Source organism: Cynocephalus volans, chromosome 1, assembly GCF_027409185.1.
Source record: "Cynocephalus volans isolate mCynVol1 chromosome 1, mCynVol1.pri, whole genome shotgun sequence".
NCBI lineage: Eukaryota > Metazoa > Chordata > Mammalia > Dermoptera > Cynocephalidae > Cynocephalus > Cynocephalus volans.
The window spans coordinates 284619792-284639368 of NC_084460.1; positions in this window are offsets into that span (position 1 = coordinate 284619792).

A 19577-nucleotide genomic window follows, 5' to 3' on the forward strand; every position below is an offset into this window, starting at 1 on the left:
TTCTTTCTAGCAACCTTCCTGAGGAGTAGCTGCCATTCCCACTGCTACAGATGGAGACAGCTAAGAAAGTTTACAACTACATGGTCAGTCTATTGTTATAACTCTAGATTACACCACAGAGCTGTAATTACATTCCTGGACTTCTGAATAGCAGATCAGTGTTGTTTCCTTTGGATGCTACGGCCTCTCAAACAACATTGGGCACTCTGGCTTCTGTCATTTGCCCTCAGCTTTACAAGGGTTATAGACCCTCTTCATAAATGCACATGGCATGGTAAGGAAGAATACAACAAACGGTAAATTTCTATGAAAATGTTAGTTTTAAGAGTCATTTGTTCTCAAAGTTATGTAATAAAAAGTAAATGTAAAAATTATTATGGATTATCTTCCCACATGCCTGCTTATAACTTGGTCTACAAAGTCTGCACACCTCCTGCTTTTTGGAAAAAGTGGAAAGGTTGTAGAAAGTTGGGCATGGTGAAAGAGCTTCCCTCGTGTGCGCAGGAGGAGAAAAGTGACTGATTGTGATTCAGATTTGCTTGGAAACCTCAAGTAATGCATTGTACTTTTCTATTTTTTTTTTTTAATTTTTAATTGATAGGTTAACAGATTGAGTTGTGTAAATGCCATTTTATCCATGGCTGCAATAGAACTGACAGCATGTGTTGAAAACTGTGCTGGTTTCCTTCATCATTATTATTTTTTAATTCAAGGTTTAATTTTAGCAGATTCTTTACAATCTGGGATCTGGTACAGATCACCTTGTTTCTTCCTTTTTGGAGCCTTATCAATTTGGGGGCAAAGGCACCACTTGTTTGGTGTTACTAGGTGGTCACTATGACTCGTTAACAAGGACATATGCCTCTTTAAAGGCCATCTGCTCATTTTCTGAACAACTATTGAGATCTTTCTATGTGTATACATGGGAGAAGGTAGCTTATCCTTATAGATACAATTGTTATGTAAGAAACCATGATCTAGTTATAATATCTAGTGTCCGATTTGTAAAATGAGACTAAAAAATGTTTACAGAAATGAGAGAAAATGCAAGTGAAAGTATTTCATGATTCGAGAGCACTTTCACAATGTAAGCTATTATTCCAAATTAGAAAGGATTATCAGAAGAAGAAATGGAATCCTTTCTACTTTGGAATAAAAGTTTACATTGTGAAAGTGCTTTAGAATTGTGCTCAGATGGACAACAATAGTCTGCAAACCACAGGGTAACCAGTAAGTTTGCAATCTGTGTTTTAAGGTCTTGCACCAATGTGTCTTAATGGGAATAAAAGCACAGATTCGATTTCTGGCTCCACCACTTCTGGGGAAAGTCACCTAACTTCTCTGCACCTAATATCTTTGTTTATGGGAACAAATATGATTTATCCTGTATATGACTGTGAACATTAAATGAGATGATATTTGTAAAAGACTCAACAAAAATAGGTGATTGGTTCTCAGTAGATGGTTTCTATTATTTCCTTATTAAAATTGTTTAATTACTATTATTGTGATATATTACTGTTACAATGACAACAAAAATAAAGCATTATATATAAGGATATAACCAATGCTTTTTGTTAGAAATTAAAACCTATGGCTAGATTTACAATGATGAAACCACTTTTTTTCTATTTTAAGTAAGTGTGACTTTTTCTGGAAGTGTAATAATTTCTATAAAGAAAAAAATAAGTACATTGCCGGATGTCCTAAAGAAAAATAATTTTTTCACAAAATATTTACCTGTGATGAAGTACTAGAAATATTTCCAAATATTTGAAAGACTAAGATTTAGCATAGTGCTCAGCTTTGTTTTCCTTTGTATAATTTTTTTTTTTACTATAATATTTGCAACCTGAAGTTGAAAGTATATGGAGATAGCAATGAATTCTTGGAGCAAATAAAATACAAATTTACACGTTAAAATGTGTAAAACACAAAAATTTATATTATTTACATATTAGAGTACATATATATGTATACATAAATTGCATATATATAAATAATTTTGTCCTAACTGAAGTTTCACATATAGTCATGAAAGGTGGATACATCATTAAGAAGAAAATGGGTTCACTTCACTAGAGTGTAATAGTAATAATAGTTTTGTGAGGAATGAGGTACAAATAAGAATTAAAATGTAGGTATTGTATATAAAAGAAAAAAATGTTTATTAGCAAAAAGAATTGGAAAACTTGAGGATTCAATCATAGAATCATAGTTAAGCCAATAATGGTAGAACCTAAGATCCATATAGATACTTACATTTATTATCTAAAACCCACATTTTAATATCTTTAGTGTAAATTTACCCTTCAGCTATCTGTCAGCCGATGTTAGCAGTAACTCTAGAGTTAACCCAGGAAGAGCTGTGATTAAGAGAGGTCTGTGAAGTCAGAGAGGCTTTGGTTAGTACATTGATTACAAGGGGACTTGTCAAAGCTGCCTTCTGTGACCCGGAGGCACCTCTCAACATTTATTTTCATTGACATTGTACTGCCCTATATTTTGATAACTTTATTTCATGGGATACTTTTTATAAATTGTCCTGTAGATTATTTCATTTATTTCTCACAGAGACTTAAGGTAGGAGAAAACAAGGCTCAGAGAAGATCGTGAATTTCCCAAGAAAATGGCAATTTTCATATTCAAGAGCCCGTTTTTTTTTTAACACTACAACTGGCTTTGAGATGGAATCAGATCAACTTCTAGTTATCCTCCTTCTCATCCTAGGAAACAAAAAAGACACATTGACAGTGAGCCTCTATGATTGTACTCTGGTAATCATAACAATTATAGCAATATAATTACTTTTTCTACATTGCATAATGTTGGATATACTAATTATCCTGATTTGAGCATGCACACAGGTATTGATATTCAACTTTGTACCCCACAGATATGTACAATTAACCATGTTACAATAAAAAAATAAAAAAACAGTAAAAGGTGATGCAATCTGCAAGTCAAAAAATATTATAGCACTAGTAACTATCATGGGACTTATTAAGAAAATATTTCTAAAGTATTTGGCACTGTGGATCACACAGTAAGTGCTATATAAGTGTTTGTTAAATAAAAATAAATAGAATCTTTTTTGAGTACAGGAATAAAACTGTCTATTTTAGAACTCGAGATGGATTGATGGATATAACCCTTCTTGACACTCAAGAGTCAAAGGGTACAAAGTTTCAGTTATAAAAGATGAATAAGTCCTAGAGCTCTATTATACCGCATAGTGCCAATAGTTGATAAGACTGTATCACATACTTACAAATTTGCTAAGAGGGCAGATCTTATAGTAGGTGCTCTAATCATCATCATCAACATAATAATAAGGAAGGAAGGCAAGAGGAAAATTTTAGAGGTGATGGATGTATAAACATAGATTATGGTGAGGGTTTCATGATGTATAATTATCTCCAGACTCATTAAGTATATTAAATACAACTTTAAATACATATATTAAATACATATATTAAATACAACTTTTTGTATAGCGATCTAACCTTAGTAAGGCAGTAATAATTTTAGAAATTGTGATATGTGCCACCTTTGGCTGAAATCTTGCTTGCTGAGCTGTTAGCTACTCTTCCAGCATCCTTGACCTGATTCTAATCTGCCAGCTCCCTGAGGACCCTCTCTAGCATACACTAGAACCAGTTTATCTGGAAAGACCTTTGCCATGCCCTTTGCATGGGCCTCCCAGCTACCAAGGACTGATAGCATATCTGCATCCCACACCTGCCTCAGATATGGCTTCCAAAAGAATGCACATAAATACTCTGGTCCAGCTAAACAATATTTGTGAAAATTATCTGGTGGTTTTCTGTACTCATTATCACATTATTTTCCAGAGAGAACGTCCTTATTCTTCTCTGGCCACTCAGATCGCATCCAGCTGCCAAGTCCTGAGTCAGGTCTCACCTCTTCCTTAAAACTCCAGCATGAGCAGCAGAAAGCAGTTAATTTTTTAAATCCCCGTTGCCACCAGATTCCGCATTTGTGACCTTGGGCAAATGACTTCTGATTATGATTGGAAATTTCTTTACCTACAAAATAGAAAATACCTACTCAGGATTTGTATAAGGATTATTGAAAATGAACAGAAAGCACATGCTAGGAATTCAACGAATGATATTTTTTAAAAAGTATAATTCAGAGAAGAATTGATCTTTTCAGCTCTTCAGAATTTTTCTAGTATTATTTTTAGCATTTCTTGTTGTATACCATGGTGGTTTTAAAATAAGAAGGATCTTCAAAAAGGTTTATATTATCATTTAATTCTATTCTTCCACAAACTTTTTGAAGTACCCTTGTAAATCCACAAATCTTTTGATCCTTCTTGCAAAAAGATATTGAGTCTAATTCCTTCCTCTTGAATGTGGTTGGGTATGGTTGAGTGTGGGCTGGCCTTAGTGACTTGTTTCTAGTGAATATATTGGATTGGACATGACACACCTGATTTCCAAAGCCAGGTCATAAAAGGTGATAGAGCTTCTTCCTGGCTCTCTCTTTTGGGGCACTTGTCCTTGAAATACAGCCACTATGCTGGAAGGAAACCCAGTCAATTTGGAGAAGCCCTACGCAGGGGAACTGAGGCTCCCAGATAACAGGCAGTACCATCTTGCCAGCCATGTGAGTGAGCCATGGTGAAAGCACACCCTCCAGTCCACAGCTGAGTGCTCCATATGACACTGAGTAGAGCAGACACCAGCCTTCTGTGACAAGCCTGGCTCTAAGTATAAATTCATGACCAAATAAATGACTGGTATTGTTACTGCTGAATTCCGAGGCTGTTTGTTACACCACTACATGTAATAGGAGCAGTGCTTATATTCAGTGCCGTGTGCTGGAGGTTACCATTTTATATGCAGATGTCTAAATCTCCTTGGAGAATTTGAACATCTGTGTGTAACAACACTCACAGCGCAATAAATGCTTTGCCATTATTAATTAATTTAATTGATTTGGACATACTCATATGACCAAGGGAATTGTTTTTCGCTTTGTTTGTTTGAATTAAATTGGTATTTATGGCTACAAAAATATGGTATTACAGCAAAAGTGTTATTTTGCAATTTTCTCCTTTGAGATTCTTATTTTGAAGTTGAGGTGATCAAAACAACTTTTAGGAAGCTGTTACTTAAGCTGAAAGTTACATTTTACAAGCTAGAAATTGCTTGTCACCCTGAAATATTTGGAAGAAAAAAATATATAGTATTGGAAGTTTAAATAGGTAGAAGTGACATTTTCTCATGACAGGAACTGTCTTTTTCATGTACCAGCTTTCGTTGTTCACTGCTGATTATATGACAGATTGGTAACCAGAGTTTTAAAAATGAAGAACAAAATATAACCATCTGAGTGGATTAGTTCTGAGATCTAGAACATGAGTGCAGCCCACTGAGTTGGGTATTTGGGAGTCTCAGAAATCCTATACTCTTCAATAAAATAGAGGATGGGAGGAAGTTGGACCTATTCAGCCATTATAAATGCTTTAATCATTTCCTTCACCTTCAGGGAAAGAAGAGTATAAAAATAGAAATTCTATTTCATATTTAAAATAATAATGAAAATACGATGTAATATGAATAAGTAGACTCATGTAAATATATACTGACCCAGCGGTTTCCAGAGTTAGAAGGGACACCGAATAGAAACGCTGCTATGTCACGGGGGAAAGTTACTGTTCAACCATAGAACTGCCTGCAGGTTTTTAAGACTGTTGCAATTGAATGTCAACTTGTTCCCACAAAGGAAAGATGTGCTAGTTGTCCTAAGAGGCTTCCACATCTCCCTGAAAACCTGATCCAAGTTTTTGAGTCATCTTCTGTGTAGTATAGCTAATCGAGGCCTTTAAGATGGAGGAAGCAATCTGGTTAATTTAGGCAAAAACAGAGTTTGGACTTGAAGCATCCTGGTGACTGTACTTGACTATATATATTAATTATGTCTAGGTTATTTCTTTGTGAGGAATAACATTTATTTTTGGAGGTCATCTATCAAAATCTGCTCATGGGTCCGTGCTGTGTTGGCTTTCGATCCTTGACTGTGATGTTTGTAGGTGGTTCCTGAAATAACCTACGAGTGGAGGGTGTGGGAGAGAAGCAAAGGGTAAAAGGTACATAAATGAACATAACTGAATTTACAAAGCAATTGCTACTGTAGAAAAAGCTTGAATGGAGGTAAGAGAAGGAATTGTTTTGCTTAGTTTGGGAGCTTTATTTATAAATATGATTTTTAGTAACCGTTATATTTATAATTATATATAATCAATTTATAAATGAATAATAGATAATTTATAATAATCAGGAGACCTGGGTACTGAGATGGACTTGCTTGCAAACTGGCTTTGGCATACAGGATGTTTACCTGCCTTTCTCTTTTCTCAATTGTATATTGAAGACATTCTTAGGCTAGGGGAGAGCTAAGCTTCTCCTCTGCATAAATAGATTTCCACGTTAACTTGTATAGGAGGAAATGAAAAGAAGCTCTATTTAGGGTCAGAAAAAATAATAAATTAGCTCTACATAACAACATATCTATCCTGATTGAATATTCCATACCCTCCGAAAAGCTTAAGTTAAAGATAGATGCTACCAGTCTGGAACTTATTCTGCTTTTTAAAATTAGACAATCTTGTACTGAATAGCTAGTTTTTAAAGAAAAAGAAACCATTTAAACTTTTCAAATCCCAGCTGTCAAAAAATACATTTATACTAACTTTTAAAATGTACTTTGGCAACCATATACCAAGACAGCTTATTTGAGGGACACTTAACAAGTCAATTGCAGAATAAATCCGACAGATGAAACATGAGTGCTCTGCCTGACTTTGTCTCGTGAAGTTGCCTTGTTACAGAATTTTTAAAGGCATTCTTGGAATTTTCAGACCTTGAATCGATTTCCATGTTGATATTTAATCTGATTAAGTTTAAACCATCTGTCTATAAACATTTGGTAATTTTTTCTCTAGCTTTTAAAAAATCAGATATACAAGAAGTAAAATGTAATAAACCAACTTGTGGTAATTTCATTATATTGTGGTATTTTAGGATCACTTATTGCTTATGGGAATTTAAGCCATTTAACCAAACACACACGTGTCTGTACACACACACACTGGAGTACTTTTAAAAAGTTTCCATGAAGTTTACTCTTCAGGGACAATGCTTATAAATTAGAATTCAAAGACAAATGAGAACCAAATTCAATTTAACTTACATTTACATTTTATTTTCTCAAGTGCAAAGGGAATTTTATTTATTTTTATATAATATATAGATTAATGGGTAGTGATATTAAAAGCTTTTTAATGCACTCCATTTTTTAAAAAGAAATAACTCTTTGATAGTGAATGTTTCTGAGTTTCTATTCAAAAGTATATATTTGTATTAAAATATACCTTTTAAATTTTTAATAAGCACATACGTTTATTCTAAGTTAATATGACTGACAAGATAAGGCTAAAAATACCAAAAGATAGATTTTAGAGTGTGTTTGTGTGTGTAAGTGTGCGTGTGTGTGTATATAAATAATTATTTCTATATTGGTGGTCAAAAATTTCAACTACTTAAGGTTGAAGGTGGGATGTCAGAATTATTTTTCCCTTTAAAATTTGGCTCATGCTGAGGTCATTTTAGTGGGTTATAAAAAGCCTTTTGGGAGGAGATTGCTGGCTTCTTCTTAGCCATCGAAAAAGTTATAGTTTCAGAATTCTGTTTAAACTGGTAGGAATCTTTGGTAATGGATAGGTTTAGTGTTTCCTTGGAAGAATAGGAGGGGAAAGAAAAAACATTATTCTTAAATTTACGTTACAAAATAACAACCCACAGGCTAAGAAAAGTCATATAATTGAAAACATTGCCATTCAACTAAGTAAAAATGAATTCACTCTTTTTTCACAATGTTATTTGTATTTATTTTCATATTAAAAGGAAAAAAAATAACTAACACCCTCTGCACTAATAATGCATCTTAAGTAATTCCAGTTTCTAAATGGTACTAACACCCACACAGTATTCGTACCTCTGTTTGTGAACAAACGTTTACAAGGATCATTACTCAGAAGCCATTGAAATACAAAATATAAGTAAAAGCAACACCCTCAATTTGTGTTCAGTCATTTTATGTGACCTTTCCTCTCATATCCACTTTGCTGTTTCTTTGCCAACCTCCAGTACCAAGCAACATTTAAAAAAAGGAATTGTTATTTCCAGTCTATTCAAACCGTTGACTAGCTTGGTCTTATAAATTGTACCTAATCTGACGTTTTATGGGGAAGAAAAAAAAAAACAAAACTCTATCTCAAAAAAGAAAAATGAGAAATTACTTGTAAGGATAAGGAAAATATGACCAAGAAATTTATTGTTTGATTGGGGTGCCTGTAAATCTCTAACCTCAGCTTTGTGCTGTCCTCTAATTAGCTATCATTTTATTTAAGTCTGGACCTTTCCCCCTAAATCCACAGTGGAGATTCCACGGTTTTTATACTCCCATGAAAATCAATCCTATATCTTTCCCCCTTCAACCACAGCAGATGGGCTTCCTGCCTGCTTTTGGGGACAGCACACGGTCGCGAACTCTGTTTTCCTCCACTGACATTGCTGTGTTTTCCTTATTCTTAATCCCTAGTCTCTCCAGAAAAATGTGTCCTCTTCCTGCCATGGCTAACCCCTGCTCCTGTGTTCTCACGCTCCCTCTTTTCTTGTTTTTTGTTTTTTTTTTTTTAATGTCTCATTTCTATTTCTTTCTACTCATTATGTACATGCTCAGGTCCACTTAATCATAAAAATAAAACTTTTCCTCCTATTCTGCTACCTCTTCGATCTATTATTTTTTCTCTTACTGACCATGCACTGCCTAGCTATTTGAAAGAGAAGTCTATCTCTTCCCCTTCTATCTTCACCTCTTCAAATATCCCTTTTCCTTTTAATGGGTGAAATATAGCTTCAGTATCTCTCTTCTACTGAAGATCTCCAAATGATTTCAAATTACCAAATTAAGGCATGGTATTCCTTAGACCTCATTTTCTTAGCCTTGCTTAGATACTAAACACAGGAGGAGAAGCCAGCTACGTGTCTACCCAAATCTATCTACCTCTCCCATAGTATAGACATTTAGCTGCTTATATTCTATTCTTGCCAATGGAATATGAGCAGAACATAAATCATTTTCAGATCGAGGACTTTCTCATGTCTCTCTCTCTCTTTCTCTCAGCCAACAACAGCAAGATCCTAGGGGGAACTGGTGCCACAAAATGGAAAGACCTTTGTTCCTGAATCACCCAGCAACCAGGACCACCCAACTTAGAATGCTGGGTGACAGGAAATAAACCCCTACTGTGTTGGGCCACTAAAATCTATTTGTGAATTTATTTATGACTGTGCATAGCCCATTCTAACTGAAGCAGATGCTGCAGACCAGTATCTCCTCTGTTCAACACTTTCCTCCCTAGGATTTTATGACATGTACCTTCCTGGTTCTTCCCCACTCTTTAATATCCCTTCTCAGTTCCCTCCTCTTATGCCTCTTTCAATTCCAGCTTCATAAGGGAACTTACTCTGGCCTCAGTATTTTTTTCTTTTCTGTCACTAGGCTTTCCTTCTCAGCATTCATTTTCATGTTAACCTTCCCATGGCTCCAATGACCAGCTCTGTGAGCATGACTGCAAAATCCATATTTTAGGCTCCCTTATCACATTTTCATAGCCCTACCCTATCAGTTAAAATATTTAGGTTGCTTGAACAAGCAAGAGAATAAAATAAAAATTTTAGAAAAATAGAAGGGGTTAAACAGTCAAACTTGGGAAATATCAAAATCAGGGCACTCAGGGTACCACAGTTTTGGGAATTTGGGGTCCTCTATATTTGCTGCTCAAGGGTGGATTATTGCATGTAGCTCTGTTTAGTTCAGCTGTCAATCTTTTGATTGACGGTCTGGTATGGGCTCCACACCTACAGCAGATGGGCACTTTGATGAGTACAAGTCTCGAGTGCTATCACTGACCTGAAACAGCTTCCAGCCACTCCCCAAGACACAGAATCTGATTGGCATGCTTGAACGAATGACTTCAAGCTACAGAAGACTCATGTGTTAAGTTTGAATAGAATTACAGTCCATGGAATGAAGTTCCTACTGTACTTCATCTCAGACAGTGTTACCTTGAAATTTGGCCTTGATTCTCTACCAGTGGCCTGGTACTGAGCTAAAATCTGACATAAGAACTGAATACAAAATAAAACTGAACCAGCTCCATGCTTAATGATTTGAATATAATATTGATAATTAACATAATTTACTACTTATTGAAAATGCCAGGCAACCTATTAAATAGTTTTCCTGTATCCCTTCTTTCACTTTTCACCATTATGAGAGGAAAGTATCATTAGTATGCTTACTTTATAGATGGGGAAACTGAAATCTAAAATGAGAAAATTAATTCGTCCTACTCTGGATAAATAATTAAATGATGTAAATGCTCAAGAATACTATAACAGAATTTTAGGAACCACAGATAGTCAACAAAATTGCTTTACTACAATGAAGAAAATGATCAAACTACATTAAAATATCATTATTCTTTCATTCGACAAATATGGGGAGTTTTCAGAAGGCTCATAGAATATGCGTGTTATGAAAAACTATGCATAGGTTGCAAAAATTTTTGGCACCAAATCCATTCATACTAACTTGTTAGAACATGTCTGAACAGAGTCTAGTTTGAGGCATTAAGAAGAATGAGACATCACTTTGAAAAGAGTCTCTGTCAGAGCAACATAAATTCTGCTAAAATTGAAGCAAGAACAAACATCAAATTTATGGTGAGGCTTGGCTGGAAGAATGGTGAAATCACGGATGCTTCATGAAAAGTTTATGGCGACTATGCCCCAAAGAAATCAGCAGTTAACAAACGGATAATTAGTTTCAAGAAGGGACCAGGCAATGTTGAACATGTGCCCCTCAGCAGCTGATTATCCACATCAATTTGTGAGAAAAAAAATTAATCTTGTTCATGCCCCTAATTAAAGAGGACTGACAATTAACAGCAGAAGCAATAGCCACCACCATAGACATCTCAACTAAGGCAGCTTACACAATCTTGACTGAAAAATTGCAGCAGAGCAAACTCTCTGCTTCATGAATGCCAGATCTGTTGCACCCAACAGCAGACCTTTCAATGGAAATTTTAAACAATTGGGATCAAGATTCTGAAGTATTTTTTTTTTTAATTATAATAGGAGATGAAACTTGGCTTTACCAGTAATATCCTGAAGACAAGTCACAATCAAAGCCATGGCTACCAAGAGGTGGAAGTGGTCCAGTCAAAGCAAAAGAAGACCGACAAGGAGCAGAGGTCAGGACAACAGTTTTGTGGGATGCTCAAGGCATTTTTCTTGCTGACTTTCTAGAGGGCTAGAGAACAATAACATCTGCTTATTATGAGAGTGTATGGAGAAAGTTAGCCAAAGCTTTAGCAGAAAAATGCCCAGAAAAGCTTCACCAAAGAGTCCTTCACCACAGCAGTGCTCCAGCTCATTTCTTTCATCAAACAAGGGCAATTTTGAGATGAGAAATGATTAGGCATCCACATTATAGTCCTGATTTGGCTGACTTCTTTTTGTTTCCTAATCTTAAAAAATCTTTACAGGACACCCATTCTTCTTTAGTTAATAATGTAAAAAAGACTGCATTGTCATGGTTAAATCCCCAGCACCGTCAGTTCTTTAGGGATAAACTAAGTAGCTGGTATCATCACTTACAAAAGTGGCTTGAACGTGATGGAGATTATGTTGAGAAATAAAGTTTACATTTTTAATTTTTATCTTTTAATTCCATTTTTCCATGAACTGTTAAAGTCCCCTCATATATGTTGTGTGTTTGCTCTATGTCAAATTCTGTGCTTGGAACTGGTAATATAGGTATGTAGGGTTTAGAAACGGTCCTAAAAAAACTCACAACCTTGTAGGGAAGATTGAGAACTGAACTCAGAGAGTGCCGATGACCCTGTCAGAGACGTGAGGAGTTATATGAACTGTCATAAAGATCTATCTAGAAGCAGAGAGAGAAAGAGAGATACAACTATCCCTATGTTATCGGAATTCCAAAAGGCCATGCTGAACTATTTCTCTTTTATAAACATTGTATGATAATAAAAGTAATAAATGTAGAATGTTTGTTAAATGCAGGTAAGTCTAAAGACAAAAACATGAATCAACTACAGTCTTATCACCCAGAGACAATTACTATAAATACTTGATACATTCCCATTTAATCTTTGTCTATGGTTATACATACGCAGGTTTTTAATAAAATTGAGACCATAGTGTATATACTACATTGTAATCTGCTTTTTCATTTAGTAATATATCATAAATATTTTCCAATGCCATTAAAATATTTAGAAAATCTTATTTTTAATGGCTATAGAGTATTTTACCATATAAAGTGCATCAATTAGGGTTGTTGATTGCAAGCCATAGAAACTGACTCTGGCTGTTTTAAGGAGAGAGGAATATATGTGAATGTTTATTCTAGGTGTCAACTTGGTTAGATTAAGAAATGCCGAGAAACCTGGTAAAGCTATCTTTTTAGGTGTGTCCATGAGGGTGTTTCCAGCAGAGATTAGCATCAGAGCCTGAGTGGACTGGGTGGGAAAAACCCACCCTCAATGTGAGTGGGAACCATCCAATCTGCTGGGAGTCCAGAGAAAACAAAAACAGAGAAAAAAGGTGAAGCTCTCTATCTGCTGGAGCTGGGATACACTCTTCTCTCTCATCCCTGGACATCAGAGCTCGAGACTCTTCAGCTTTGGGTTCCAGGACTTACACCAAAGATACCATCAGCTTCCCTGGTTTTGAGGCCTTTGGACTTGCACTGAGCCATGCTACCGGCATCCAGTTTGCAGACAGCCTATCATGGGATTTTTCTTCTCAATCACATGAGCTAAGTCCCCTAATAAATTCCCTCTCATATATTTATAACATATCCTATTGATTCTGTCTCCCTGGAGAACCCTGACTAATACAATATATCAAAGGCATATTGGGTATAGCATAATATAATTGAGATGACTGGACATCCAGGCTCAAAAAATGGCAAGGACAATGAAAAGGATAGAAAGAGTCTGGTAAGGGCATTGCTGCTTCAACCTCTTAATCGTCGATTTCACAGCTTCCAACAGAGCACCACAGCCACTACTGAACTGGAAATTGAATACTATTTCCAGCATTTTCTTTTACGTCTACCAGAAAGAATTTTCTACTTTCTAAGATTCTCTGTGTAACTCGTTCTCAATTTAAATTCCAGGACTAATGAATCTGATTGGCTGGTCCCAAGTTGAATACTGACATCCTATCAGAAAGGAAAGCTGGGTAAATGATTTTTATTGGTTGAATTGGGTACCCCTAAAATTCATAAAGTCCTAATCCCTAGTACCTCATAATTTTACTGTATTTGGCTATAGGGTCTTTAAGGAGGTAAATAAGTCAAAATGAGATCATGAATGTGGGTCCTAATTCACCATGACTGGTGTTCTTATGAGAAAAGAAAATTTGGGGATAGACAGATGCAGAGGGAAGACCTGTGCGTCATGTGAAGAGCCAGGAAGAGGACAACTTGTAGAAGTTCCTCTTTCAGTTTTTCCACACGAAACTTAAGATCACACCAACATCTGGCTTTAGCGAATATAAAAAAATAATTTACTAAAAAACTTATCTTTAAAAAGTGGTTCTCACTTCAGACAGCAAATTAGAATCACCATGGGGAGCTTTTAAAAATACCAGCATGAGGGCCCCACTTCCAAAGATACAAATTTAATTGTTCTGGGTTTGGTCTCAACCATCATTCTTTTTTGAATTTCTTAAGTGATTATTATATAAAGCCAAGGTTGAGAACTACTGTTTTAAAGCAATTTAATTTAAAGCACTCAGAGAACTGGCTGTTGAAACTGGGAAAAGTGGTAATATCTCTTCTAAGTAAGTGGAGAGATAGACCATGTTCATGAATTTTAAAAACATCTGTATGATAGTAATTCTCTCCAAACTGACTTATAGATTCAATGTAATCCTGGTCAAAAGCTGAACAGAATCGTTGATAAAAGTTGACAAGGTCATTTTAGGATTTTTATGAAAAAGAAAAAGACTCAAAATAGCTAAATTATTCATAAGTAGGGAGGGGAAAACCCTCCCCTCTCCCAGACACCTAGATTAATAAACTACAATAATTAAGGTGATACAATAAGAGGCAGAAAAAGACAATTGACAAATAGAATTTAGAACACAGAAAGAAATACATGAATAAGTAAATGATACATAATAGAGGTGTCATAACAGATTGCTAGGGATAAAACCCAGAAATTTTATTTGTATGGAAAAATTGGAAAAAGACGGAAAACATTCCTATTTCACACAATATGGGAAAATCAATTCCAAATTGATTTAAATCTTTTAAATCTAACATTTAAAAGATATAAATGTCAGAAAATTTTTAACAATTTTAGAAGAAAATATATATGACTTTCCACTAAGAAAAGATTTCTTAAATAAAACATTAAAAAGTACTAATCATAACAGCGAAGTTAATCAATTCAATTGCTTTTTAAAAAATCAACAAAATACTAAAAAAATTGACAAAAAATATGAGTCGACATTTCTACAAGAGGGAATACATATGGCCAAGAAAATGGAAAGATATTCAGTCTTACTAGTAATCTGAAAATTGTCTAGATCAAATTGTAAGTCATGTTTGATTAGAAAATATCAAGAAATTTGATGATTTGAAGTGTTGGATGTCTTATACTTGCTGGTGGAAATATAAATTTGTTTAACCACTTTGGATGGAAGTATGTTATATTTTTTCCCTTATCCTTTGACTACAATTTTATTCCTTTATACAAAACAAAGAAATTTTTCTACATGTGTTTCATGATTCGTAGGGAAAGAGCTTATAATAGCAGAATCCTAGAAATAACTCAAAAATTCCTATTAATGGAAAAATATAAAACGAAATCATGATATATTCACACAATGGAATATTGTGCAGCAGAGAACATCAAAGAATAGTTACTCACCACAACATACATAAATTAGTATGTAGACCAAAAAGCACATGTCCCTGAAGACTACATAAAGTTTGATATTCTTTAATAAAGGTCAAAAACAAAGGTAAACAATATGCTCTTAGGCACACAGGTCTATGTAATCAAACTGAATACAAAAAAAAAGGAATGACCAATACAACTCTTAGGATAGTAGTTACTACTTTATAGAGAGGTAGGGAGATAACCCACGAGTAGATTGAAGGTAAGGTATTGGTAATGTTTTAGTTCTTAACTAAAGAATTAAGCTCATTATTATAAAAATAAATTACACAAACAGGAGAGCTATGAAATAACAATTGCTTATGAAACAATTATGATTTTTATTTTAAATTTTATTGTGTCGATATACATTGTGGTTGATTATTGCTGCCCCTTACCAAAACCTCCTTCCCTCGTCCCTCTCCTCCCTCCCCCCCAACAATGTCCTTTCTGTTTGCTTGTCATATCAACTTCAAGTAATTGTAGTTGGTATATCTTCTTCCCCCCAACCCCCCCGTTTTTGTGTGTGTGTGTGTGTGTGTGTGTGTGTGTGAATTTATATATTAATTTTTAGCTCCCACCAATAAGTGAGAAACATGTGGTATTTCTCTTTCTGTGCCTGATGCGTTTCACTTAATATAATTCTCTTAAGGTCCATCCATGTTGTTGCAAATGGCAGTATTTCATTCGTTTTTATAGCTGAGTAGTATTCCATTGTGTAGATGTAACACATTTTCCGTATCCATTCATCCGATGATGGACATTTGGGCTGGTTCCAACTCTTGGCTATTGTAAAGAGTGCTGCAATGAACATTGGGGAACAGGTATACATTCGACTTGATGATTTCCATTCCTCTGGGTATATTCCTAACAGTGGGATAGCTGGGTCATATGGTAGATCTATCTGCAATTGTTTGAGGAACCTCCATACCATTTTCCATAGAGGCTGCACCATTTTGCAGTCCCACCAACAATGTATGAGAGTTCCTTTTTCTCTGCAACCTCGCCATCATTTATCATTCAGAGTCTTTTGGATTTTAGCCATGCTAACTGGGGTTAGATGGTATCTCAGTGTGGTTTTGATTTGCATTTCCCGGATGCTGAGTGATGTTGAGCATTTTTTCATATGTCTGTTGGCCATTTGTATATCTTCCTTAGAGAAATGCCTACTTAGCTCTTTTGCCCATTTTTTAATTGGGTTGCTTGTTTTTTTCTTGTAAAGTTGTCTGAGTTCCTTATATATTCTGGATATTAATCCTTTGTCAGATATATATTTTGTAAACATTTTCTTCCACTCTGTTGGTTGTCTTTTAACTCTGTTAATTGTTTCTTTTGCTGTGCAGAAGCTTTTTAGTTTGATATAATCCCATTTGTTTATTTCTCCTTTGGTTGCCCATGCTTTTGGGGTTGTATTCATGAAGTGTGTGCCCAGTCCTACTTCCGGAAGGGTTTCTTCTATGTTTTCTTTGAGAAGTTTTATTGTTTCAGGGTGTATATTTAAATCCTTAATCCATTTTGAGTTGATTTTAGTATATGGTGAGAGGTATGGATCTAGTTTCATTCTCCTGCGTATGAATATCCGGTTATCACAGCACCATTTGCTGAAGAGGCAGTCCCTTCCCCAGTGAATAGGCTTGGTGCCTTTGTCAAAGATCAGATGGCAGTAAGTGTGTGGGTTGATTTCTGGATTCTCTATTGTATTCCATTGATCAGTGTGTCTGTTTTTATGCCAGTACCATACTGTTTTAGTTATTATAGCTTTGTAGTATAGCTTAAAGTCAGGTAGTGTTATGCCTCCAGCTTTATTTTTTTTGCTCAGCATTGCTTTGGCTATGCGTGGTCTTTTATTGTTCCATATAAATGTCTGGAGAGTTTTTTCCATTTCTGAGAAAAATGTCTTTGGAATTTTGATGGGGATTGCATTGAATTTGTATATCACTTTGGGTAGTATGGACATTTTCACTATGTTGATTCTTCGAATTCAAGAGCATGGAATATCTTTCCATCTTCTTGTATCCTCTCTAATTTCTCTCAGCAGTGGTTTGTAGTTCTCATTATAGAGATTTTTCACCTCCTTGGTCAACTCAATTCCTAAGTATTTTATTTTTTTGGTGGCTATTGTAAATGGGCAGGCTTTCTTGATTTCTCCTTCTGCATGTTCACTATTGGAGAAAAGAAATGCTACTGATTTTTGTGTGTTGATTTTGTATCCTGCTACTGTGCTGAATTCATTTATGAAATCCAAGAGTTTTTTTGTAGAGGTTTTAGGCTGTTCGATATATAGGATCATGTCATCTGCAAACAGGGACAGTTTGATTTCATCTTTTCCAATCTGGATGCCCTTTATTTCCTTCTCTTCTTTGATTGCTCTGGCTAATACTTCCAACACTATGTTGAATAGGAGTGGTGAGAGAGGGCATCCTTGTCTAGTTTCTGTTCTTAAAGGAAAAGCTTTCAGCTTTTCCCCATTCAGGATGATATTGGCAGTGGGTTTGTCATATATGGCTTTAATTATGTTGAGATACTTTCCCTCTATTCCTAACTTATAGAGGGTCTTTGTCATGAATGAGTGATGAATTTTACAAATGCCTTTTCAGCATCTATAGAGATGATCATATGGTCCTTGTGTTTGACTTTATTAATATGGTGTATCACATTCATTGATTTGCGTAAGTTGAACCAACCTTGCATCCATGGGATGAATCCCACTTGATCGTGGTGAATAATTTTACGTATGTGTTGCTGTATTCTGTTTGCTAGTATTTTAGTGAGGATTTTTGCATCTATATTCATCAAGGATGTCAGCCTGTAGTTTTCTTTTTTGGTTATATCTTTACCTGGTTTTGGTATCAGGATGATGTTTGCTTCATAGAATGAGTTTGGGAGATTTGCATCTGTTTCAATCTTTTGGAATAGTTTGTAAAGAATCGGTGTCAATTCCTGTTTGAATGTTTGGTAAAATTCTGCTGTGAATCCATCTGGTCCTGGGCTTTTCTTTGTTGGGAGCCTTCTGATAACAGCTTCAATCTCCTTTATTGTTATTGGTCTGTTCAAATTTTCTACGTCTTCATGGTTCAGTTTTGGGAGCTTGTGTGCGTCCAGAAATTTATCCATTTCCTTCAGATTTTCAAATTTGTTGGCATACGGTTGTTTATAGTAGTCTCGAATGATTCCTCATATTTCAGATGAATCAGTTGTAATATCACCCTTTTCATTTCTAATTTTTGTTATTTGAGTCTTCTCTCTTCTTTTTTTTTTGTTAGCCATGCTAATGGTTTGTCAATTTTATTTATCTTTTCAAAAAACCAACTTTTTCATTCATTGATCTTGTGTATTGTTTTTTGGGTTTCAATTTCATTCAGTTCTGCTCTGATCTTAATGATTTCTTTTCGTCTGCTTACTTTAGGTTTGGATTGTTCTTGTTTTTTTAGTTCTTTAAGGTGAAGTGTTAGGTTGTTCACTTGCCATCTTTCCATTCTTCTGAGGTGAGCATTTAATGCAATAAATTTCCCCCTTAATACTGCTTTTGCAGTATCCCACAGGTTTTGGTATGATGTACCATTAGTTTCAATAAATTTTTTGATTTCCTGCTTGATTTCTTCTTGGACCCATATGTCATTAAGTAGAATGCTGTTTAATTTCCATGTGTTTGTATAGTTTCCAGAGTTTCGTTTGTTATTAATTTCTAGTTTTAATCCATTGTGGTCTGAGAAGATAAATGGGATAATTCCAATTTTTTTGAATTTATTGAGACTTGATTTGTGACCTAATATGTGATCTATCCTGGAGAATGATCTATGTGCTGATGAGAAGAATGAATATTCTGAGGTTGTTGGATGGAATGTTCTGTAGATATCTGCCAATTCCAATTGGTCTAGAGTATTGTTTAGATCTCGTGTTTCTCTACCGATTCTTTGCCTAGATGATCTGTCTAATATTGACAGTGGGGTGTTCAGGTCCCCTGCTATTATGGTATTAGTGTCTATTTCCTTCTTTAGGTCTAATAGAGTTTGTTTTATAAATCTGGCTGCTCCAACATTGGGTGCATACATATTTATGATTGTTATGTCTTCTTGATGCATCAGTCCTTTTATCATTAAACAGTTTCCTTCATTGTCTCTTTTTATGGTTTTTAGTTTAAAGTCTATTTTGTCAGATATAAGAATAGCTACTCCAGCTCATTTTTCTTTTCTGTTTGCATGGTAAATCTTTTCCATCCTTTCACTCTTAGTCTATGTGAATCTTTATGGGTCAGGTAGGTCTCTTGTAGGCAGTATATAGTTAAGTCCTCCTTTTTAATCCAGTCAGCCAGTCTGTGTCTTTTGATTGGGGAATTTAAGCCTTTTACATTAAGAGTTTTTATTGAAAGGTGTTGATTTGTTCTTAGCATTTTATTGGTTGTTTGGTTGTCTTAGGTGTCTTTTGTTCCTTGCTTTCTGATTTACTGTTTGGTTTCTGTGTTCGTTGGTTCCTTAGGTTGTAGATAGCATTTTTGTTT